Raw genomic sequence first — 24,722 nt, 5'->3', positions numbered from 1 at the left:
TAAAGAGATTTTTAGATGTCTCATGGAATTTTATTGTACACATTTTGAGACACATTATCTGGAAAGCTTCTCTTTACTCTGAAGGGTTGGGTTTTTTTTTTGTTGTTGTTGCTTGCTTTAAATTACTGGATCTACATTCCGTAATGACTGCAACCACTGTAGCTCCCAACAACTTTCCCCATATGATTTTAGTATCCATCAGTGATACTTGCCTGAATCAGTTATTATATTGGTGGTTAGAAAATAGTGATTTTTCTAACCACTATTATTTCTACATTTTTAAACTGACTTTCTTTCCATTTTCCCCCTATCTTTTCTTTGCAAATCTTATGGGAATATGGCTTTAAAAAAATTCAGTGTGCTATAATCCATTTCCAAAATTAGTCTCTCTCTTCAAATTATCACATATTTAGATAATAAAAGCCTCTTAAACATGGCTTTGGTGTTCCACCTGAGTTTCCAATTTTAGTTTCAAGTTTATTCAAGTCATAGCAAAATCTAGTTCTTCAGCTGTGGAATGAAAAAGCAGCATCAAGAAAACATGCAACCATTTATGGTCTTTTTCTTAAGAATTTATAAATTCAAGCATTATTTCCTTGAAAAGATAAGTGGCTAGTAAGCAAAATTACCGCATGGTAAAGGGATCCATGATTGAATGCCCTGATCAGAATTTCGCTCTCTGCTTTGCCTGCCGCCTGTCCTCTGCGTGCTGGTATTCTGATCTTTCCTGGAAAGTCACAGCAGACAGAGCACAAGGGTTTTTCATTGCAGGTAGCTGGGAGGGGGTGGGGAAGTGTGGTGGTGCTGTTTGGGGCCAGTTCTCATAGGACCTGAAAGTCATCATATGCCACGCATTCTATTAGTTGAAAATTACATCACTGAGTTATATCATTTTAAATCATTCAGAGTTACATCATTATTCTTGAATGGTCTCATGATCACCACTTTTGTATCTTTCCTAGGCAAGGTGACTGTATGTTTTTTGGAGTTGCTAAGTCTCATTTGGGGTCACATATAGCTCTGTCGTGTCTGACTCTTTGCGACCTCGTGGACTGTAGCCTACCAGGCTCCTCCGTCCGTGGGATTCTCCAGGCAATAATACTGGAATGGGTTACCATTTTCTTCTCCAAGGGATCTTCCCAACCCAGGGATCGAACCCGGGTCTCCTGCATTGGAGGCAGACGCTTTAACCTCTGAGCCACCAGGGAAGCCCAACCAGGGATTAAGGGCTTCCCAGGGGCACAGTGGTAAAGAATCTACCTGCCAATGCAAGAGATGCAAAAGGTGTGGGTTCAATCCCTGGGTCAGAAAAATCTCTTGGAGAAGGAAATGGCAATCCATTCCAGTATTCTTGCCTGGAAAATCCCATGGTCAGGGAAATGTGGCGGGCCACAGTCCTTGCGGGCACAGAGAGTTGGGGAGACTGAGTGACTAGGCACAAGACCACAACACAACCAGGAATTACAAACAAACGGATGAAGCGAACTTCATAATATTTTGAAATACACCTGCCAACCACACTCCTATATTCTTTATTTATGATCCCCCTAGACTTTGAGCACTTTTCTGCCTTATGGCCCATGAGGTTGAAGATTTATTGCAGGTTTTCCCTGTCTCAGGCCTGGAATTAGCCATTTCTTAGAGAAGTCTGACTCCTTGACATTTAGAAATGAAGATCTGTACGCCATGTATGCTCATCACTTCTGTGTCATCCCTGGTTCTAAGCCCTTTCAGTAGAAAAGCTAAGATATATTCATATCTTTAAGTGACAAGTTCACATTGATATTTCCAATTCAAATTTCATATCATGGAGGTTCCATTCATTTCTTTTATTTTATATTTTTATTTTATTTCTCCTTTGGCAAAACCCTTGGATTCTTATACTATCAAAATGCTTCCTTATTTGCTTATAATAGAAAGAAGTACTTCTAGATTTTTAGTTATCAATATTAATACTGACAATAAACCTACTAAGTAAAAATTACATTTTTTGGTCCTTAAATAATTTTATGTTACAAATGAACATTCAGAGTACCATGTCTTATTTCTTAAATTATTTAGTTTCTCTGATTATGTTAAAAATTAAAATAGATTTTTGCAATTTTTATATTTGTTTTTCAATTGAATTTTCCAAAATTCCATAATGGGTTTAATCCTGAAGATGCTTATTTCTTTAAAAGTAGAGGGTTGTCCCTCCTAATTATTTTCCATATCTCGGTGGTTATTTTCTTTTATCTCTTTCATCTATTCTTTCCCATTGGTGGTGAGTTAGTCACTAAGTCATATCCAACTCTTTTGTGACCCCATGGACTATAGCCCACCAGGCTCCTCTGTCCATGGGATTTCCCAGGCAAGAATTCTGGAGTGGGTTCCCACTCTCTTCTCCAGGGAATCTTCCCAATCCAGGGATCAAACGCACGTCTCCTACATTGCCGGTGGATTCTTTACCAAATGAGCCACCACAGAAGCACTATTCTTTCCCAATAGAAGAGTAATAACAATGATAAACGGATTGAGCACTTCATTTAACACTAATAAGGCTCAAACTAGTGCACAATTGGACTCATCTTACACACTAGTAAAGTAATGCTCAAAATTCCCCAAGCCAGGCTTCAACAATATGTGAACCGTGAATGTCCAGATGCTCAAGCTGGTTTTAGGAAAGGCAGAGGAACCAGAGATCAAATTGCCAGCATCTGCTGGATCACTGAAAAAGCAAGAGAGTTCCAGAAAAACATCTATTTCTGCTTTATTGACTGTGCCAAAACCTTTGACTGTGTGGATCACAATAAACTGTGGAAACTTCTGAAAGAGATGGGAATACCAGGCCACCTGACCTGCCTCTTGAGAAACCTGTATGCAGGTCAGGGAGCAACTGTTAGAACTGGACATGGAACAACGTACTGGTTTCAAATAGGAAAAGGAGTACATCAAGGCTGTATATTGTCACTCTGCTTATTTAACTTATAGCAGAGTACATCATAAGAAATGCTGGGCTGGAGGAAGTACAAGCTGGAATTAAGAAAGCTGGGAGAAATATCAACCACCTCAGATAGGCAGATGACACCATCCCTATGGCAGAATATAAAGAACTAAAGAGCCTCCTGATGAAAGTGAAACAGAAGAGTGAAAAAGTTGGCTTAAAGCTCAGTCTACAAGCAATAAATGCTGGAGAGGGTGTGGAGAAAAGGGAACCCTCTTACACTGTTGGTGGGAATGCAAACTAGTACAGCCACTGTGGAGAACAGTGTGCAGATTCCTTAAAAAACTGGAAATAGAACTGCCATATGACCCAGCAATCCTGCTGCTGGACATACACACCGAGGAAACCAGAATTGAAAGAGACACATATACCCCAATGTTCATCGCAGCACTATTTATAATAGCCAGGACATGGAAGCAACCTAGATGTCCATCAGCAGACGAATGGATAAGAAAGCTGTGGTACATATACACAATGGAATATTACTCAGCCATTAAAAAGAATACATTTGAATCAGTTCTAATGAGGTGGATGAAACTGAAGCCTATTATATACAGAGTGAAGTAAGCCAGAAAGAAAAACACCAATACAGTATATTAACACATATATATGGAATTTAGAAAGATGGTAATGATAACCCTATATGCAAGACAGAAAAAGAGACACAGATGTATAGAAGAGTCTTTTGGACTCTGTGGGAGAGGGCAAGGGTGGAATGATATGGGATAATGGCATTGAAACATGCAAATTATCATATGTGAAATGAATCACCAGTCCAGGTTCGATGCATGATACAGGGTGCTTGGGGCTGGTGCACTGGGATGACCCAGAGGGATGGGATGGGGAGGGAGGTGGGAGGGGCGTTCAGGATGGGGAACACATGTACACCCATGGCAAATTCATGTCAATGTATGGCAAAACCAATACAATATTGTAAAGTAAAATAAATAAATAAATAAAACTTAAAAAAAAAAAAAAAAAGCTCAACATTCAGAAAACTAAGATCATGGCCTCTGGTCCCGTCACTTCATGGCAAATAGATGGGGAAACAGTGGAAACAGTTGTAGACTTTATTTTCCTGGGCTCCAAAATCACTGCAGATGGTGATTGCAGCCATGAAATTAAAAGACGCTTGCTTCTTGGAAGGAAAGTTATGACCAACCTAGACTGCATATTAAAAAGCACAGACATTACTTTGTCAACAAAGGTCCACCTAGTTAAGGCTATGGTTTTTTTTTTTTTTTTTGTATGGATGTAAGAGTTGGACTATAAAGAAAGCTGAGTGCTGAAGAATTGATGCTTTTGAACTGTGGTGTTGGAGAAGACTCTTGAGAGTCCCTTGGACTGCAAGGAGATCCAACCAGTCCATCCTAAAGGAGATATGTCCTGGGTGTTCATTGGGGGGACTGATGTTGAGGCTGAAACTCCAATACTTTGGTCACCTAATGTGAAGAACTGACTCATTTGAAAAGACCCTGATGCTTGGAAAGATTGAAGGTGGGAGGAGAAGGGGATGACAGAGGACGAGGTGGTTGGATGGCATCGCCGACTCAATGGACATGAATTTTAGTAAACTCTGGGAGTTGGTTATGGACAGGGAGGCCTGGCGTGCTGCAGTCCATGGGGTCGCAGAGTCAGACACGACTGAGGGACTGAACTGAATAACTTAAATGTCAAGAATACTTACCATATGATGGGCAAGATTCTAAGTGATATGTACACATATAATTGATCCTCAAACAACACAGGTTTGGATTGCATGGGTCTACTTAGACATGGATTTTTTTTTTTTTCAATGGTGTATATGCAGTCCTTCATGATCAGGGGTTGGTTGAATCTGCTGTGGATGTGGAACCATGGAGGCAGACACAGAGAAAGCACAGACAATGGAATGCCTGCAGAAATGGAGGACATATCAGGTTAAACATGGGTTTTGACTGGATGGAGGAATGGAGCCTCTAACCTCCATGTCATTCAAGGGTCAACTGTATACTTACTTAGACCTGACAAAAGAAATGAAAAATAAAACGCTTATCTTCATTTTGCACATGAGAAAACCAAAGCTTTATATTCAGTAAGTGATTTACAAAGGATACCCAGCTAGAAACTGACAAAGCTGGGCCATTTATTAGTAATATAAAAGATTTAATATTAAACCATGCTTCTAACTGACCTGGCAATGAAATATAATGTGAAATCTGGGATGAGACTCTGGAAGATAAAACGATATTTTTGGTATAAACTGAGGAAATTTAAATAAAGTATACACTTTGGTTAGTGGTAAAGAATCCACCTGCCAATGCAGGTGTTGTAAGAAATGAGGGTTCGATCCGTGGGTTAGTAATGTCCTCTGGAGGAGGGCATGGCAACCCACTCCAACATTCTTGCCTGGAGAATCCCACAGACAGAGAAGCCTGGTGGGCTACAGTACATAGGGTAACACAGAGTCAGACAGGATTGAAACAATTTAGTATGCGTGCGCTCATATTTTAGTTAATAATGTATCAGTATTGTTCATTAATTTTAACAAATGAGGCATATTAATGTAAGATGCTAATAATAGGGGAAACCGGGTGTGTAATACATGGGTTATGTAGGAACACCCTGTGTTATGTTTTCAATTATTCTGTAAATTTAAAATTGCTCTAACAATTAAAGTTTATTTAAAGCAAAAACTATGTCCCTAATCTGTATATTACACTTTTTAGAGATTGCGTTTCTTGGTAAAAAAAACAAAAAAACATAAAAACAGGTAAAACAAGGATAAAGACAAATGTAGGTTCGGACTGGATGAACAGAAGCAGAAACTCTGAATAAAGGTGATTGCTATTGACCTCTGAGGAGACATAGCATATGCCTGGCATATAAAGTTCTCTAGAACATTAATGAAATGGCTGCTTTTATATAATTATCTGACATGCGTGCATATGTGCTAAGTTGCTTCAGTCATGTCCGACTCTTTGCGACCTGATGGACTATAGCTCACCAGTCTCCCCGTCCATGGGATTCTCCAGGCAAGAATACTGGAATGGGTTGCCATGCCCTCCTCCTGATGATCTTTCCAACCTAGAGATTGAACCTGGGTCTCTTAGATCTCCACCACTGGTAGGCAGTTTCTACACCCCTGAGACACTTGGGAAGCCCCAATTATATGACATAATCATCACTAGAGTTCCTTTAAAAGAGCTTTTATTAACCCCTGGTCCAACTCCAATAAGTTAAAAAATGAGATTGCATAAAGGTCAGCCTGAGGCTCTTTTACGAGGATATTATTTCTATAGCTTAAAAGAATGGTCATGGGTGATGCATTTTGGTATCAAGACACAACAAAAGATCATCTTTAGTAGGAGGGATTTGTACCTCAGTAAATAAGAGAGATATATTCACTACAAACTCGCTCATCTTGCCTACATAGACATGACCATAAAGCAAGCATCAAAACTTGGAAAATCAGATAATAATTCTCTTCTGGGCTTGAACTTGCAGTGTATACTGATTCTCTGCCAAGTTTTTTTCAGAATGATCAGGGGAAGTTGAAAACAGATCAAATTTATTCATTTTAAGATCAAAAGGGTATGGATATGACATGATTTCATTAAGAATTAAATAATCCACATGATTTCAAGGTTAAGAGCAAAAAGTAACTACTCTATATAATGGCTTAAAACTCCCAGAAGGAGTTTGAATGAGGAATGATGGCCTTTAACTAACAGCAGGCCCTTCTAGGTTTAATAACAAGTGATTTCTCTTAATTGCAATTGCCTTGAAGAAAGGTATTCAAGGTCTCAGAATCTGACAAGTTGTAGCTAGAATTCACACAAGGGATTTAACTGGGGGAAAAAAAGAATTTTTTAAAAATATTCAACCAACTCTAGGATCTCCTGACAGACCTGAGCAATTTTACTCTTCTTAATGCGGAGCCTCAGTAATATCAAGTCAAACTGTGGAAGAATAATATGTGGGAATTACTGAATTCATTGATTGCAATGGTTTTTCCCATTAGCAGAGGGAGCCAGTGGTAAAGAAACCACCTGCCAATGCAGGTAGACATAAGAGACGGAGGTTCAATCCCTGGGTAGGGAAGATCCCCTGGAGGAGGTCATGTCAACCCACTCCAGTATTCTTGCCTGGAGAATCCCATGGACAGAGGAGCCTGATGGGCTGCAGTCCATAGGGTCGCAGAGAGTCGGACAGGCCTGAAGTGACTGAGCACGCACACACAACCTAAGAGCTAGGTTAATCTCTCTGCATGAGGGGGGCCTTATGGGAGCAGGAAGAGAAACCTGAGGAGCTCAGATAACAGCCTGAGGGTGAGAAGTTCTGAGAAGAAGATACTGAGAGACCAGCGACCACTCAAAGTGGGAGATATTTGGGCAAGACAGATGGACTCTGAAGCAAAGGCAGTGAAGATATGGGCACTTACTGTGAGCGGGATGGAGGTGGTTTTGAGCCTAACTCCTTCTAGAAAGCAAACAATCAGATAGATCATTGTCTGGAGTCTATGACTCTTTTTTGTGTGTGTGTGTGTAGGGGAGAGGTGGGCGGAGGTTGTTTATTTTTATTTTTCAGGTAAGAAAATCATTCAGGTAAGAAAATCATTAACATGTTGGGCCCACCAATTCTCTGAAAATCTGAGGGAAAACAGTGACCACTCTACAAAAATAAGTAAATAAATAAAAATGCACATTTTTATACTTTCACAAAATTTTATGATATCAGGTATATATAATCTAAAGATCATGCTCTGTACTGGTTAAGAACCTCTGATTCATAGAACCAATCAGTTCAGTTCAGTTCAGTTCAGTCGCTCAGTCGTGTCCCACTCTTGGCGACCCTATGAATCACAGCATGCCAGGCCTCCCTGTCCATCACCAACTCCGGGAGTTTACTCAAACTCATGTCCATCGAGTCGGTGATGCCATCCAGCCATCTCATTCTCTGTCGTCCCCTTCTCCTCCTGCCCTCAATCCCTCCCAGCATCAGGGTCTTTTCCAATGAGTCAGCTCTTCGCATAAGGTGGCCAAAGTACTGGAGTTTCAGCTTCAGCATCAGTCCTTCCAATGAACACCCAGGACTGATCTCCTTTAGGATGGACTGGTTGGATCTCCTTGCAGTCCAAGGGACTCTCAAGAGACTTCTCCAAAACCATAGTTCAAAAGCATCAATTTTTCAGTGCTCAGTTTTCTTCACAGTCCAACTTTCACATCCATACATGACCACTGGAAAAACAATAGCCTTGACCAGATGGACCTTTGTTAGCAAAGTAATGTCTCTGCTTTTTAATATGCTATCTAGGTTGGTCATAACTTTCCTTCCAAGGAGTAAGCGTCTTTTAATTTCCAATACAAGCAAGGAACTCCATTCTGGGGGATTTACCATATGATACAATTATCATCTAATCTAGTCTCTACTCTAAGGGTAAAGTGGGTATCTCCATCACCCTTTATCTAAAGGAAGAAACAAAGTTCAAATAATTAATGTATAAAGTTCATATGACTAAAAGGATTTTGTTGTTGTTTAGTTACTAAGGTGTGTCTGACATTTTGCATGACTTATACAATGTACATCGAATTTTGAGTGAAAGGAAAAAAAATACAAATAAAGTAATTTAAGGCTAACGTCTAGTCAAGGCCATGGTTTTTCCAGTAGTCATGTATGGATGTCAGAGTTGGACTATAAAGAAAGCTTAGCAGCCAAGAATTGATGCTTTTGAACTGTGGTGTAGGAGAAGAATCTTGAGAATCCTTTAGACGGCAAGGAGATCCAACCAGTCCATCCGAAAGGAAATCAGTCCTGGGTGTTCATTGGAAGGACTGACTGATGTTAAAGCTGAAACTCCAATACTTTGGCCACCCGATGAGAAGAGCTGACTCATTGGAAAAGACCCTGATGCTGGGAAAGATTGAAGGCAGGAGGGGAAGGGATGAGGATGAGGATGAGATGGTTGGATGGCATCACAGATTCAATGGACATGAGTTTGGGTAGGCTCCGGGAGTTGGTGATGGACAGGGAGGCCTGGTGTGCTGCGGTTCATGGGGTTGCAAAGAGTCAGACATGACTGAGCGACTGAACTGAACTGAACTGAAGGCTAATGTACTCTAATTTTTTAATTTTTAAAAACTTTTTACTGACTTTTCTATCAAAGTACACAAAATATGGTTTTTTTTAACTTGGTAATTTTTATGAACTAAATATATCCATATAACTGGCATGCAAATTAAGAAAGTAAATATCAGTATTCCAAGCAATCAACTTTTATTGTACTAAGCTGCTGAAATTTTAGGGTGAATAATTATCCATACTTGTTTTAACCTATCTCACATTATGTATAATCCAAGTTGAAATTAACAACTTATTTGTCTCCAAAGCCAAATAGATCTTTCCCATTAAAAATGCATACTTTCAAATAAAATGTATGCTACCACTATTACAATAATCACATTTATTGTTATCATTAAAAACATTTATTAAATGCTTAGAAGCCAGACACTGTGCCAAACATTTTACTTAATGATAATATACATAATAATGATAAAAATAATTACTTTTTTCTATATTTCAGTCACTGGGGATGAGTTGTCATGGTTTTCTGCAGTTCAGTTAAGTTCATTCGCTCAGTTGTGTCTGACTGTTTGCAACTTCATGGGCTGCAACATGCCAGGCTTCCCTGTCCATCACCAAACTCACAACCATCGAGCTGGTTATGCCATCCAACCATCTTGTCCTCTGTCATCCCCTTCTCCTCCTGCCTTCAATCTTTCCCAGTATCAGGGTCTTTTCCAATGAGTCAGTTCTTCACATCAGATGGCCAAACTATTGGAGCTTCAGCTTCAGCATCAGTCCTTCCAATGAATATTCAGGATTGATTTCCTTTAGGATTGACTGGTTTGATCTTCTTGCAGACCAAGGCACTCTCAAGAGTCTTCTCCAACACCACAGTTCAAAAGCATCAATTCTTGGCTGCTAAGCTTTCTTTATAGTCCAACTCTCACATTCATATATGACTACTGGAAAAACTATAGCTTTGACTAGACGGACCTTTGTTGGCAAAGTAATGTCTCTGCTTTTTAATGTTGTCTAGGTTGGTCATAACTTTTCTTCCAAGGAGTAAGTATCTTTTAATTTCATGGCTGCAGTCACCATCTGCAGTGATTTTGGAGCCCAAGAAAATAAAGTCTGTCACTGTTTCCATTGCTTCCCCATCTATCTGCCATGAAGTGATGAGACCAGTTGCCAGGATCTTCATTTTTAGAATGTTGAGTTTTAAGCCAGATTTCTCATTCTCCTATTCACTTTGATCAGGAAGCTCTTTAGTTCCTCTTCACTTTTTGCCATAAGAGTGGTGTCATCGCTTTTCTGAGGTTATTGATATTTCTCCCAGCAATCTTGGTTCCAGCTTGTACTTCATCCAGCCTGGCAAATTGCATGATGTTCTCTGCATATAAGTTAAATAAGCAAGGTGACAATATACAGCCTTAACATACTCCTTTCCGAATTTGGAACCAGTCTGTTTTTCCATGTCTGGTTCTAACTGTTGCTTCTTGTCCTGCATACAGATTTCTCAGGAGGCAGGTCAGGTGGTCTGATATTAGCATCTCTTTAAGACTTTTCCACAGTTTATTGTGATTGACACAGTCAAAGGCTTTGGCATAATCAATAATGCAGAAGTAGATGTTTTTCTGGAACTCTCTTTCTTTTTTGATGATCCAGCGGATATTAGCAATTTGATCTCTGGTTCCTCTGCTTTATCTAAAGCCAGCTTGAACATCTGAAAGCTCTCAGTTCACGTATTGTTGAACCCTCACTTGGAGAATTTTGAGCATTACTTTGCTGGCATGAGACAAGTGCAATTGTGCAGTAGTTAGAAAATTCTTTGGCATTGCCTTTCTTTGGGGTTGGGATGAAAACTGACCTTTTCCAGTCCTGTGGTCACTGCTGAGTTTTCCAAATTTGCTGGCATATTGAGTGCAGCACTTTCACAGCATCATCTTTTAGCGTTTGAAATAGTTCAGCTGGAATTATATCACCTCCCCTAGCTTTGTTTCTAGTGATGCTTCCTAGAGCCCACTTGACTTCACATTCCAGGATGTCTGGCTCTAGGTGAGTGACCACACCATCGTGGTTATTTGGGCCATGAAGATCTTTGTTGTATAGTTCTTCTGTGTATTCTTGCCACCTCTTAATGTCTTCTGCTTCTGTTAGGTTCATACCATTTCTGTCCTTTATTGTGCCCATCGTTGCATGAAATACTCCCTTGGTATCTCTAATTTTCTTGAAGAGATCTCAAATCTTTCCCAATCATTTTTTCCCTCTAAGTCTTTGCCTTGATTGCTTAGGAAGGCTTTCTTATCTCTCCTTGCTATTCTTTGGACTCTGCATTCAGATGAATATATCTTTCCTTTTCTACTTGCCTTTCATGCCTCTTCTTTTCTCAGCTATTTGTAAGGCCTTCTTAGACAATCATTTTTGCCTTTTTACATTTCTTTTTCTTGGGGATGGTTTTGGTCACTGACTCCTGTACAGTGTCATGGACCTCTGTCCATGACAGAGGAACTCTGTCTATCAGATCTAGTCCCTTGAATCTATTTGTCACTTCCACTGCATAATTGTAAAGGATTTAATTTAGGTCATACCTGAATTGTCTAGTGGTTTTCCCTACTTTCTTCAGTCTAAGTTTGAATTTGGCAGTAAGGAGTTCATGATATGAGCCACAGTCAACTCCTGGTCTTGTTTTTGCTGACTGTATAGAGCTTCTCCATCTTTGGCTGCAGAGAATATAATCAATCTGATTTTGATATTGACCATCTGGTGATGTCCGTGTGTAGAGTTTTCTCTTGTGTTGTTGGGAGAGGGTGTTTGCTATGCTTAGGGTGTTCTCTTGGCAAAACTCTGTTGGCCTTTGCCCAGCTTCATGTTGTACTCCAAGGCCAAACTTGCCTGTTACTCCAGATATTTCTTGACTTCCTACTTTTGCATTCCATAGAGGAAAACAACAGAATGGGAAAGACTAGAGATCTCTTCAAGAAAATTAGAGATATCAAGGGAACATTTCAGGCAAAGATGGGTTCGATAAAGGACCAAAATGGTATGGACCTAACAGAAGCAGAAGATATTAAGAAGAGGTGGCAAGAATACACAGAAGAACTGTACAAAAAAGATCTTCACGACCCAGATAATCACAATGGTGTGATGACTGACCTAGAACCAGACATCCTGGAATGTGAAGTCAAGTGGGCCTTAGAAAGCATCACTACGAACAAAACTAGTGGATGTGATAGAATTCCAGTTGAGCTATTTCAAATTCTGAAAGATGATGCTGTGAAAGTGCTGCACTCAATATGCCAGCAAATTTGGAAAACTCAGCGGTGGCCACAGGACTGGGAAAGGTCAGTTTTCATTCCATTCCCTAAGAAAGGCAATGCCAAAGATTGCTCAAACTACCGCACAATTGCACTCATCTCACACGCTAGTAAAGTAATGCTCAAAATTCTCCAAGCCAGGCTTCAGCAATACGTGAACCAAGAACTTCCAGATGTTCAAGCTGATTTTAGAAAAGGCCGAGGAACCAGAGATCAAATTGCAAGCATCCACTGGATCATCAAAAAAGCAAGAGAGTTCCAGAAAAACATCTATTTCTGCTTTATTGACTACATGAAAGCCTTCGACTGTGTGGATCACAATAAACTGTGGAAAATTCTGAAAGAGATGGGAATACCAGACCACCTGACCTGTGTCTTGAGAAACCTGTATGCAGGTCAGGAAGCAACAGTTAGAACTGGACATGAAACAGACTGGTTCCAAATAGGAAAAGGAGTACGTCAAGGCTGTATATTGTCACCCTGCTTATTTAACTTATATGCAGAGTACATCATGAGAAACGCTGGACTGGAAAAAGCACAAGCTGGAATCAAGATTGCTGGGAGAAATATCAATAACCTCAGATATGCAGATGACACCACCCTTATGGCAGAGAGTGAAGAGGAACTAAAAAGCCTCTTGATGAAAATGAAAGAGGAGAGTGAAAAAGTTGGCTTAAAGCTTAACATTCAGAAAACTAAGATCATGGCATCTGGTCCCATCACTTCATGGGAAAGAGATGGGGAAACAGTGGAAACAGTGTCAGACTTCATTTTTTGGGGCTCCAAAATCACTGCAGATGGTGGTTGCAGCCATGAAATTAAAAGCTGCTTACTCCTTGGAAGGAAAGTTATGACCAACCTAGATAGCATATTAAAAAGCAGAGACATTACTTTGCCAACAAAGGTCCGCCTGGTCAAGGCTATGCTTTTTCCAGTGGTTATGTATGGATGTGAGAGTTGGACTGTGAAGAAAACTGAGCACTGAAAAATTGATGCTTTTGAACTGTGGTGTTGGAGAAGACTCTTGAGAGTCCCTTGGACTGCAAGGAGATCCAACCAGTCCATCCTAAAGGAGATCAGTCCTGGGTGTTCATTGGAAGAACTGATGCTGAAGCTGAAACTCCAGTACTTTGGCCACCTTATGCGAAGAGCTGACTCATTGGAAAAGACCCTGATGCTGGGAGGGGTTGGGGGCAGGAGGAGAAGGGGACGACAGAGGATGAGATGGCTGGATGGCATCACTGACTCGATGGGCATGAATTTGAGTCAACTCCAGAAGTTGGTGATGGACAGGGAGGCTTGGCGTGCTGCGATTCATGGGGTGGCAAAGAGTCGGACATGACTGAGCGACTGAACTGAAATGGACTGATGATGAAAAGAAAATCTTTTTTTGGTATTAGTTATAGAAGGTCCTGTAGGTCATCATTGAGCAATTCAACTTCAGGTTCTTTGGTATTAGCAGTTGGGGCATAGACTTGGATTTCTGTGATATTGAATGGTTTCCTTGGAAATGTACAGAGATCATTCTGTCATTTTTGAGATTGTACCTAAGTACTGCATTTTGGACTCTTTTGTTGACTATGAGGGCTACTCCATTTCTTCTAAGGGATATCTTACCCACAGTGATAGATATAAAGGTCATCTGAATTAAATTTTCCCATTCTGATCCATTTTCTTAATATTTCTCAAAAAAAAAATCTATTCAGTCATTGCTGTTATTATAACTATTTACAATTGGGGAGATTGATGAAGTCATCTTACTTGTTGAAACCAGGTGTCAAAGAGGGGTTTAAGTTTGACAACTTTACTCTACCGTCATTATTTTGCACCAATTTGCAGAAGGTAGAAAGCAAATGGTGGTGGGGGTCAAGATTCAGGCTGACAGGCTCGTCTTAGCCTTGCAGTGACGGCTAGCGTTTAAATTCTTTCCCTATGGCTCTGATTCTTCTCCATCCAGAACTGGGCAGGCAGAGTCATACCCACCAATAATGCCAGCTTAGATCCCCAAATGCTTTAGAGTTAGCAAAGCTGGAAGTTAGGGTTTTGTGAGCTGTTTTCCCCCGGTTATTACTGAAAATTTCAGTCTCTCTCAATCTTCAGTCTCTCTCAATTTTATTCTCATGTATCCTAAAAGTGGCCAGTGGGAGCTCCATTGAGCTGACTATGCAGTCATCTTGTTGTGACTACATTAATTTTCAAGAACTTCCTTTTATACCTGACATACCAAGATTTCTCAAGCTCGTCTTTTACTTTCTCTGGCCCAGACCTGGAAACTGCTATTTCTCTGAGAAGCCCTGGTTGTTTCTTGATTGGGAAATGCTACTTGGCATCCAATATGGGTAGGAGAACTGTGTCTGTGAGCTATTTTATGTCTAACAAAATCTGTTAATAAAAACATTGTCTCTTTTCTTTCAAATAAAATATCAAATTTTTGTATATTTGGTGGATTACCCCATATGGATTAGAAAATCTGGTAACCATTGCCATTGACATAGGTTAATTTATAAAAGAAAAAGGGGTCTTTATTTCACCACCACTGAGTAGGCCAATCTCAATCTCCTTTGTGTTCTACCCCTTTATTTGAAAGATAAAACCCCGGTTTTTAACTATCTTTAATGACAGTTTAAGCTGCCATCCGTCTCAGGACTAAGGGGACAATAAGATTATGGCAAATAATCTTGAAGATTCAGGCTAAGAAAATTTCTCAGAGGGACATGGACTATCCCAAACTCTGTTGCTACAAAGTTCTCGCTTAGAAAAGGGACCATAAGTTATCACAGAATAAGACTCAGTAGAACTGATTTGACAGAACATTTAGGATAGCCTCTTCTAGTGAACTATATTTTTTTTGATAGACTGGTATAAAATGGAATTTTATTTCTCCTTTCCCAAATGTTAAATGTTTACTTCTAAAACTTTAAATAATCAAACATCTGTTAAATACCAGGTGTTTGATGCAACATTTTTATATGTAACATCATTCTTGACTTTAAGGTACCACCAATCATAATATAGCAATGAATTTAAGAAAAAAATGAAGGACAAAATGTTTTAAAATCAGTAGGATGTATTTTATTAACTGATATGACTATGCATTTAGCTATCCAGTTAGAAACCAATGTTTTTTTTTACTTTTATAGTGAGATTTGATTTAAATCTCTTCATGAGAGGCTAAAGGTTCATTTGAATCAGTGGTGGCCATTGGATGGCATTCATAGATTACTGAACACAATGGGACTCTGCTTTTCAAAATCCATGCTCTGATTTAAAATGTTCAACAACTGAGAGATCAATGTCAAGGCATATTGAAGACCAACAGAGACTTTGTATGCATTTCCACAATCTCATTGACAAATCATTTACAGTGCTCGAAATGCAATCGAATATTGTCTGACATAAGAAGAACCAAGAAAATGAGACCATTCTCAAGAATCTTTCTGCTTCTGATCTTGATTCAGAGATTTCTAAAAGTTGTTTGGTGTATTTTTGTACATGTATGTTGATCTTAAAAGCTTACACTGTCATATAAAAATTGGTGCCACCTTAGCTAAAATTAAATTGCTGGAAGTTATAGTTTCAATAGTGGAAATCAAGGTGAGGATAAGTAGTTCAAGTTTGCCTCCTGCAGTTGTCAGAGTAAGGACAGGGTGGAGGATTTTTTAGCAAGAGGAGACCAAAGCTGGTAAGATAAGTGAGGGGGGTTTTACAGAAGGTATGCCAGGTGAGGATAAGTACCTGAGATTGTGAAGACTGGACAGAGTTGAAAGATATTTAAGAAGCAAAATCGACAGAGCTTGGTGGGCTAGGATTTGGTGAGTAAAAGAAGGTGATGTTTGAGACTGGGTTTCAATGTGTTTTTGGTTGAGTGACTACTTGATTATAAAGAAAGACACAGAAGGAGGCTTTTTTTTTCCCCTTGGGAAGGAAGTGGGTATAAGGAATCTAGTTTTGGAAATTTTGAGTTGGAGAAGCTTGTGGACAACCAAAATGGGAATGTTTATCATATGCAATTTGACATGTGGGTTTGGATCTTTTGCAAAGAAGAAAAGATTTAAGAGTCAACAGCACATACGTGGCAGTGGAAGCCTTAGAAGTCAATGGGGTTGCTTTCTGAGGGCAGCGGCAGCGGCCAGAGCCTTGTGGACAGAGAATCAATGGCACCTGGTGGAGAGCTTCATATGGTTTAGTGAAGGTCAGCCTGGATAGGTTGGGTGTGAACTTGAGAGCGTATAGGCCAACTAATAAACCTACTTCAATAACCTAAATGTGACAGCATCAAAGGTGATATGCTTCAAAATAAAGAGGATGCAAGGAGGAATAGAAGTGAGGCTTTCTGGAAAGTTAAGAGTGAATAGAACTTTTGAAATACTTGAACATTCTCTTAATGTATATTATTCTTTGGCTATGAATGCAAAGAATGAAAGGAAAGTCTTTCACGTGTGTATCACCTGCCGCCAGACCCTACTTTTATAGCATTGCTGATCTGGCGATGGGGAGGGAGCCAATGGTCCCATGATGACAATATAGATCAGGTCAAACAGAACAAGGACTACACTCCTGGAGGCACTGCGGATTTCAAAGCAAAGGCCTAGGGAAACATGATAAACCTCTGATGATCACATTCAACCCTAGAAAGTCTTAAATTATTCACTCTTTTATCACTTGCAAGCTCTTTCCTCTGACAGGGTTATTTCTCTCCTCTGAATCCTTCAGAGCCTTGCTTTTATCACTTGCAACATTAAAAATAATCCCTTAGACTCTGGACCTGTCAGTTATTTATAGACAAATGGCAGGGCTGCCATGCCAAGGCTGCCGATATGGAATGCATGAGGACTCCTTTACCCCTTGCATTATTCATGTCCTGACAAGCTGAGTTCCTGAAGTCCTTCTCCTCCAACTTCTTTTTACATTCTTGAGGCTCTCAAACTGAATTCTGTGGGCTAGAACAGTTTTTGTCTGAAGGCGAGAGGAAAGACAATTTTCTTATCAGGAAAAGAGCTAGCTTTATTCACAGACAACTCCATATAATGCATTTAGATCTTGCTGATGAAATGCCATGATGCAGTGAACTGAAGCTGCCTCTGCAATTCAAGAAAATGTGGATGCATCCATGCCTTAAAACAGGGACATAGGCTATGTTCCTACTGATTTGTCTTCTGATGGATAATCAGATTTATTTTATGGAATATATGTGTGTAAGTAGGTAGGTAGGAAGGTAGGTTTTATCAAGCACTTATATAATGCATTCCCTATGGTCAAGCTATCATTTAAGTGCTTTACAAACATTTACTTGGGAGGTAATGAAGTTTATATGTGGTCATGGGGCAGGACCTTCATGATGGGATTAGGGTCCTTATAGAAAGAAAAGGAGAGACCAGAGTTCATTCTCTTCACTTTGTGAGGACACAGGGAGAAGGCAGCCATCTATAATCCAGGAAGAAGCCCACATTAGAAACTAAATCAGTTAGCACCCTGACCTTGGACTTCCCATCCTTCAGAACTGTGAGAAATATATAAGTTGTTTGAGCTACCCCACCTATGCTACTGTTTTGTAGCAACCTGAACAGATTAAGACAATGCCTTATCTAGATGAAAGGAAAGATATCACAAGATATAGTTTACATATATAATTTTTGTATTTCATCAAGATAGGAAAAGGGGCTTCCCTGGCGACTCAGATGGTAAAGAGTCTGTGTGCAATCTGGGGGATGCAGGTTCGATCCTTGGGTCAAAAAGATCCCCTGGAGAAGGGAATGACCACCCACTTCAGTGTTATTGCCTGGAGAATTCCGTGGGTAGAGGAGCCTGGCAGGCTTCAGTCCATGAAATAGATCCCTGAGGCCAAAGTGGTTGGGGACTTTGGAAGGCATTTGGGTCAAGGAAAGGTGAGTGGTGTTTTATGAGTGGACCTCACAGCTGTCAGCACCTGCATGTCCACATAGATGAGGGGCTCCCTCTGGTTCACGCTGTCTCTAGTCTTTCCAGTGAACAACTAGTGGAAGTCATGGCAAGAAGGTTGACCATCAGTGCAAATTCTCCTCGTGTCAAGAGCCCATGGTGTTCTGAACTTAGACATCAAATCACATTTGGCCTTTAAATCTATTAAAGTTCTAGTGGTTTTCTTTCCACTAGCTAATGTGAGAGCCCCTTAAATCTCTTGTATTCTGTTATAGTGAGAGAATAGAATATCCCCTTGGGAAGGATGGGCTTCTCTGGTGGTTCAGACAGTAAAGCATCTGCCTACAATGTGGGAGACCCGGGTTCGATCCATGGGTCGGGAAGATCCTCTGGAGAAGGAAATGGCAACCCACTTCAGTACTCTTGCCTGGAAAATCCCATGGGTGGAGGAGCATGGTAGGCTACAGTCCATGGGGTTACAAAGAGTTGGACATGACTGAGCGACTTCATTTTTCTTTCTTTGGGAAGGATTGGCCCTAGTTAGAATTCGGGCTACATGGTTCCTCTCTCTGATGGGCTCAAGAAGACTAGTGATTTAATGTGATTGATTTTCCTGCATTATCTGACTTACATTCTCTGCAGCACTCTTTATCTTAGGTGGAAGCAGGATCCCACCCTTTCAGGAGATTAACTATGACATAAGACTCTGAACCGAAAGAGCATGGTAGAGGGTAGAAAGAAGGGAGGGAGGAAGGTAGGTAGCCTTTTTATAGCATTTTATCATTTATAAAGTACATTCCCATATCCTGTGTTACGAAACAAATTCTACTGAGCTCTTACTGAGCTAGGTGCTTCTTAAGCCAGATCCTGCAGGTGTTAAGCATTTCATATATCAAATCTCATTTGATCACTACATGAATTTTACGACATGCAGGCTACCGTTATGCTCACTTTATACCTATTGAGACCTAGGAAGTTTATTTTGTTCAAGGTTGTCCAACCAGGCTTTTCATCAGCACCATTAAGCTCATTCATTTTTATGGAAGCTACCCCCAAATATCTGTGCTCTAGGAATTGTTCGTTTATTTCACAGGAGAGGAGGTTGAGGTACAGAAACAAAAAGTGACCGCTAAAAGATCATAGAGAAAATGCATAAATGGCAAAAACAGTTGGAAAATAAGTGCTTGATTTTGAGTTATGAGTGCTCACCATTCTCTAGAGAAATTGGAAATGTATTGACATGGGGATCATGGACCATCATCTCTAAATTCTCCACAGTCCTTTGCACTCTGTCCAACACATAATGAGACTTAAATTCTTGTTTAATAAGAATGGGGAATGATGAAAGAAAGAAAGATATAGGGAAGAGACAGAGACACAGCGAGACATAGAAATAGAAGGAGAGTTATAAAGACAAAGGGGCAAGAGGAAGAAAAGTTCCCTTTTATACAATGTTTTGGAATGAAAAATAAAATGTCCTTTTCTGTGCTGTTAGGACATGCTTTTTAATTTGTAGAAGTCATCAGCAGATGTTGCCTCCCCATGCAGTGGGTCTGATCACCACGACAAAGGCACTACCTCATCTATAAATAGGTGGTCAGATTGATCTCACATTCTGCCCTGGTTCTACCAACTGCTTGATGAGCATGACAACAGGATCGATGAGTGATTCCCTCCACCCCCACTGCAGAAGCCTCACCTGCACTCTCTTCTGGAAGATGACAATCAGACTCATTAAATTCAGCACAAAGGAGCCTCAAAGATATGTTTGGGTATTACCTATTAGTCCAGTGATTAGGGCTCTGCCCTTTAACTGCTGAGGACACAGTTTCAATCTCTGGTCAGGGAACTAAGATCTCACAAGTTTCATGCTGCTGCTGCTGCTAAGTTGCTTCAGTTGTGTCCGACTCTGTGTGAGCCCATAGATGGAAGCCCACTAGGCTCCCCTGTCCCTGGGATTCTCCAGGCAAGAACACTGGAGTGGGTTGACATTTCCCTCTCCAATGCATAAAAGTGAAAAGTGAAAGTGAAGTCATTCAGTCGTGTCCGACTCTTAGGGACCCCACAGACTGCAGCCTACCAGGCTCCTCTGTCCATGGGATGTTCCAGGCAAGAGTACTGGAGTGGGGTGCCATTGCCTTCTCCCACAAGCTGCATAGAGTGGCCAAAAAGAAAAAAAATAGACTCCTTAACTTATTTAGATTAATTTATTTTCTTCTTTTTTTTTATTTTTACTTTTTTTTCATTTATTTTTATTGGTTGGAGGCTAATTACTTTACAATATTGTAGTGATTTTTGCCATGCATTGACATGAATCAGCCATGGATTTACATGTGTTCCCCATCCTGAACTCCCCTCCCACCTCCCTCCCCATCCCATCCCTCTGGGTCATCCCAGTGCACCAGCCCTGAGCACTTGTCTCATGCATCCAACCTGGGCTGGCGATCTGTTTCACATTTGATAATATACATGTTTCGATGCTGTTCTCTCAGATCATCCCACCCTCGCCTTCTCCTATAGAGTCCAAAAGTCTGTCCTATACATCTGTGTCTCTTTTTCTGTCTTGCATATAGGGTTATCTATTTTCTTCTTTTTTGCATAGATCAGATCAATACATACCTGAGAAGCTCCACTACCATATACATGGTTAGATCAGATGCCATTTCTCCTTGTTAGTCTCTCAGTCATGTCTGACTCTTTGAGACCCCATGGACAGTAGCCCACCAGTCTCCTCTGTCCATGAAATTCTCCAGGAAAGAATACTGGAGTGGGTCGCCATTCCCTTCTCCAAGGGATCTTCCTGACCCAGCGATCAAACCTGGATCTCCTGCATTGCAGGTGAATTCTTCACCATCTGAGTCACAAGGGAAGCCCTGCCACTTCTCCTGCTAGTCTTCAAAGCAGACACGTTTGTGAATAAGAAAGATCTGGCCTGAATGGCTCCAGACAATGTGAAGAGTGCTGTATGCACGCAGGACTCCAAAACTCTTCCATTTAGCTGTGCCCTGCTTTCTGTATGTGAATTCCTTGTATACTTAAAGATTTCTTCGATGCTATGCCACTGTTTTGACACTGTGCTTGTTTGGCACTCTGTAACAGTATATATAAACTTTCACTAATAAACAAACACATCTCAGTAAAAGTCAGGGAGAAAAACTGAGTCGCATTTAGGGCTGGGGACTCATCTCTAGCCAGAAGCTCTGTGAATTGTTTGACATAAGTGTCATCTCCCCAGCCGGTGAAATCTAAGATTCCCAGTGGAGTGTGCTGAGGTGGAGAAAGTCCGTCTATGTGCTGCTAAAGTCCTTTCTGATGGGAGCGCAGAGTCAGGCAGAGGATGAAGGAAGACAGGAACACAGCACACATGAGCATTAGAACCATCTCTCTGATAGTAACATAAAGGAGAGGCCAACAATTTTACCTTGCTGGGAGTGTTGCGAAATTTGTCAGCATCTGTCTCAGAATGCTACCTGGACCACATTCAGTTCGGTTCAGTCACTCAGTCGTGTCCGACTCTTTTTGACTCCCTGGACTGCAGCACGTCAGGCCTCCCTGTCCATCACCAACTCCCAGAGCTTGCTCAAACTCATGTCCATTGAGTCAGTGATGTCATCCAACCATCTCATCCTCTATCATCCCCTTCTCCTCCTGCCCTCAATCTTACCCAGCATCAGGGTCTTTTCCAATGAGTCAGTTCTTTGCATCAGGTGGCCAAAGCATTGGAGCTTCAGCTTCAGCATCAGCCCTTCCAATGAATATTCATGATTGATTTCCTTTAGGACTGACTGGTTTGATCTTCTTGCAGTCCTGCTGCTGCTGCTGCTAAGTCACTTAAGTCGTGTCTGACTCTGTGTGGTCCCACAGATGGCAGCCCACCAGGCTCCCCCGTCCCTGGGATTCTCCAGGCAAGAACACTGGAGCGGGTTGCCATTTCCTTCTCCAATGTGTGAAAGTGAAAAGTGAAAAAGAAGTCGCTCAGTCGTGTCTGACTCTTAGCGACCCCATGGACTGCAGCCTACCAGGCTCCTCCAGTCCTAGAGACTCAAAAGTCTTCTCAAATACCATAGTTCAAAAGCATCAATTCTTCAGTGCTCAGATTTCTTTATGGTCCAACTCTCACATCCATACATGACTATTGGAAAAACCATAGCTTTGACTAGACAGACCTTTGTCAGTAAAGTGTTGTCTCTGCTTTTTAATGTGCTATCTAGGTTTGTCATAGCTTTTCTTCCAAGGAGCAAATGTGTTTTAATTTCATGGCTGCAGTCACCATCTACATCCCACAAATCTGAGTACTGGCTTGGTATAACTCAATGATCAGGTGGATCTGTGAGATACTTTTACTGTGGCTGGATTGACTTGGGTATACTGTAAGTAACTTCTGAGTTAAGAGAAAGCCATTTTAGGATGGATGACTTTGTGCTTAGTTCTTCAGTGTGTCCAATCATTTGCAACCCTATGAATTGTCACCTGCCAGGCTCCTCTCTCCATGGGATTCTCCAGCAAGAATACTGGAGTGGGTTGTCATGCTCTCCTCCAGGGGATCTTCCCAACCCAGGGATGGAACATAGGATGGATACATATGTCCTTGTACTGAAAGTGAGAGTGTTTATTTTTCAAAGGAATTAAATTTCCCATTGAGAAAGCTCCTGGTAGGAGAAACTGGCTTTGGAGTGAGTAACCAGCCTCAGTTCCTTCCCATTCCTAATTTTTTTGGAGGGGGGGTAGTGATTGGGAGTATATTTCTGGGAGAAATGCATAGCAGAAGAGGCAACATTGGCTCTATTAGTGAATTGTTGGGAATATTAAATTAGAAGTCAACAGAAGTGTCTTAATAAATAAGAAACTTAATGACAAAGATGAGGGGTAATTATTGTTATTACTTCGCTAGAAAGTAGGATTTAAAAAACAAGCATCAGTCCTCTGTGAGTAGCTGTCTTGGAGGCTCTCTGGAGAGGTAGACAGGCAGACAGGTCATTTGGCTACAGGTCCACAAAAGAACCTGCCTCTTGAGAGCCCAGGGCAGGACTTCCCTGATGGTCCAGTGTCTAAGGCTCCATGCTCCCAGTGTGGGGGGCCCTGGGTTCAATTGCTGGTCAGGAACTAGTTCCCACTTGTCCCAACTATAATAAAAGACCTCACATGCCACAACTAAGACACTGTACAGCCTAAATGAATAAATTGATTAAATTTTTAAAAAAAGCCCAGGGCAGGACTTCCCTGGTGGTCTAGCGGCTATGGTGCCAAGCTTCCAATGCAGGTGGCACTGATTCCATCCCTGGTCTGGGAACTAAGATCCCACATGCCAAGGGGCCAAGAACTTTTTAAAAAATCCAGGACAGGAAGCCCAGGGATGCCACCATGCCTCAAGCAGCAGGGATGGGCGACAAGCCCTGGAACGGCTCCCCAGAGAAGGAAAGGACAGCTGAGCTAAGCTATGGATGGATGAGAGTCCCTGGGCTGTTACAGGATTTGGAGGCAGAGAATCAAATATGTCTTGAGTTGGTCTTCTTTCTAGAGAAAGAAAAGCAAGACGTGAAATTTAGATTCTTGTGGAATCGGTTTCCTTTATTAATGGTGTCTAATGGTCTGTAATTAAGGCACAACTTGTTAGCTAAACCAACAATTACCGTTTGTTTCAAGTGCAAAATGAGAATAATGAATGACTTTATTCAGCAGATTTCCTCTCTTTTAGTGGCTTTAGTAGGCCCTGGTTGAGTTTCAATATCTCTCCCTCCCCGTCTCTGTCTTCTTTCCAGCCTTCCTCCCCACATCCTTCACTTCCCCTGGACATAGACATCCATGCTTATGTGAGTATGTGCACACGTGCATGTGCGTGCGCGCGCACACACACACACACACACACACACACACACATACACAGAGCTGAATTCCTAATTCATACAAACATTAACCTTCACTCCTTAAGCATTTGGGGAAGACTGCAATTCATTTAAACTTATTTCATAGTTTTCATGGCCATTCCACCTTTGCCCCAGCTCCAGGCGTGAGTATCAAAATGAGTCTTAAAACTGGGAGAAGGGTGAAACTGGCTGGACAGGATGGTAAAGCAAAGTGACTATGGTTTGGTTAGATGGTAAAACACCTGAGAAACAGGACCACGTTGACAGTTTTAATTCAGTTCCATTGTGAGATGGTGTTCTTATCGGAGATGGTATTGCTGCTGTAACATGGGCAGAAGTGTGTGTGTGTGTGAGTGAGGAAGAGGGGAAGATTGAAACTGATACGTGGAGCAATGTCTTTGGAGACAAGCACATTTGAGTTCAGGTCCTAGATCTGTCACTTATTTATTATCAGTCCTGAGTTTTCAATCTCTCCTTCATTTTCCTTACCTTTAAAATGAAGCTCTAAACTCACACTCATTTATATATACTGAAAAGATCTTAAAAATATTGAATAGAATAATGTAAAAATCTATAGTGTAATGCCTGACATATAACTGCTGCTTCACATATAAAAAT

General features: G+C 40.9%; 1 non-coding gene across 1 annotated transcript; it reads right to left on the bottom strand.

The window, feature by feature from the left end:
- Positions 1–1,136: 1,136 nt before the first annotated feature.
- Positions 1,137–1,208, bottom strand: TRNAW-CCA. The gene has a single exon. It is a non-coding gene; the product is annotated as a tRNA-Trp (tRNA).
- Positions 1,209–24,722: the final 23,514 nt, after the last annotated feature.

The sequence above is a fragment of the Cervus canadensis genome, chromosome 5 (genome assembly GCF_019320065.1).
Source record: "Cervus canadensis isolate Bull #8, Minnesota chromosome 5, ASM1932006v1, whole genome shotgun sequence".
In the NCBI taxonomy this organism is placed as follows: domain Eukaryota; kingdom Metazoa; phylum Chordata; class Mammalia; order Artiodactyla; family Cervidae; genus Cervus; species Cervus canadensis.
This window is presented reverse-complemented; position numbering and strand designations above follow the sequence as displayed.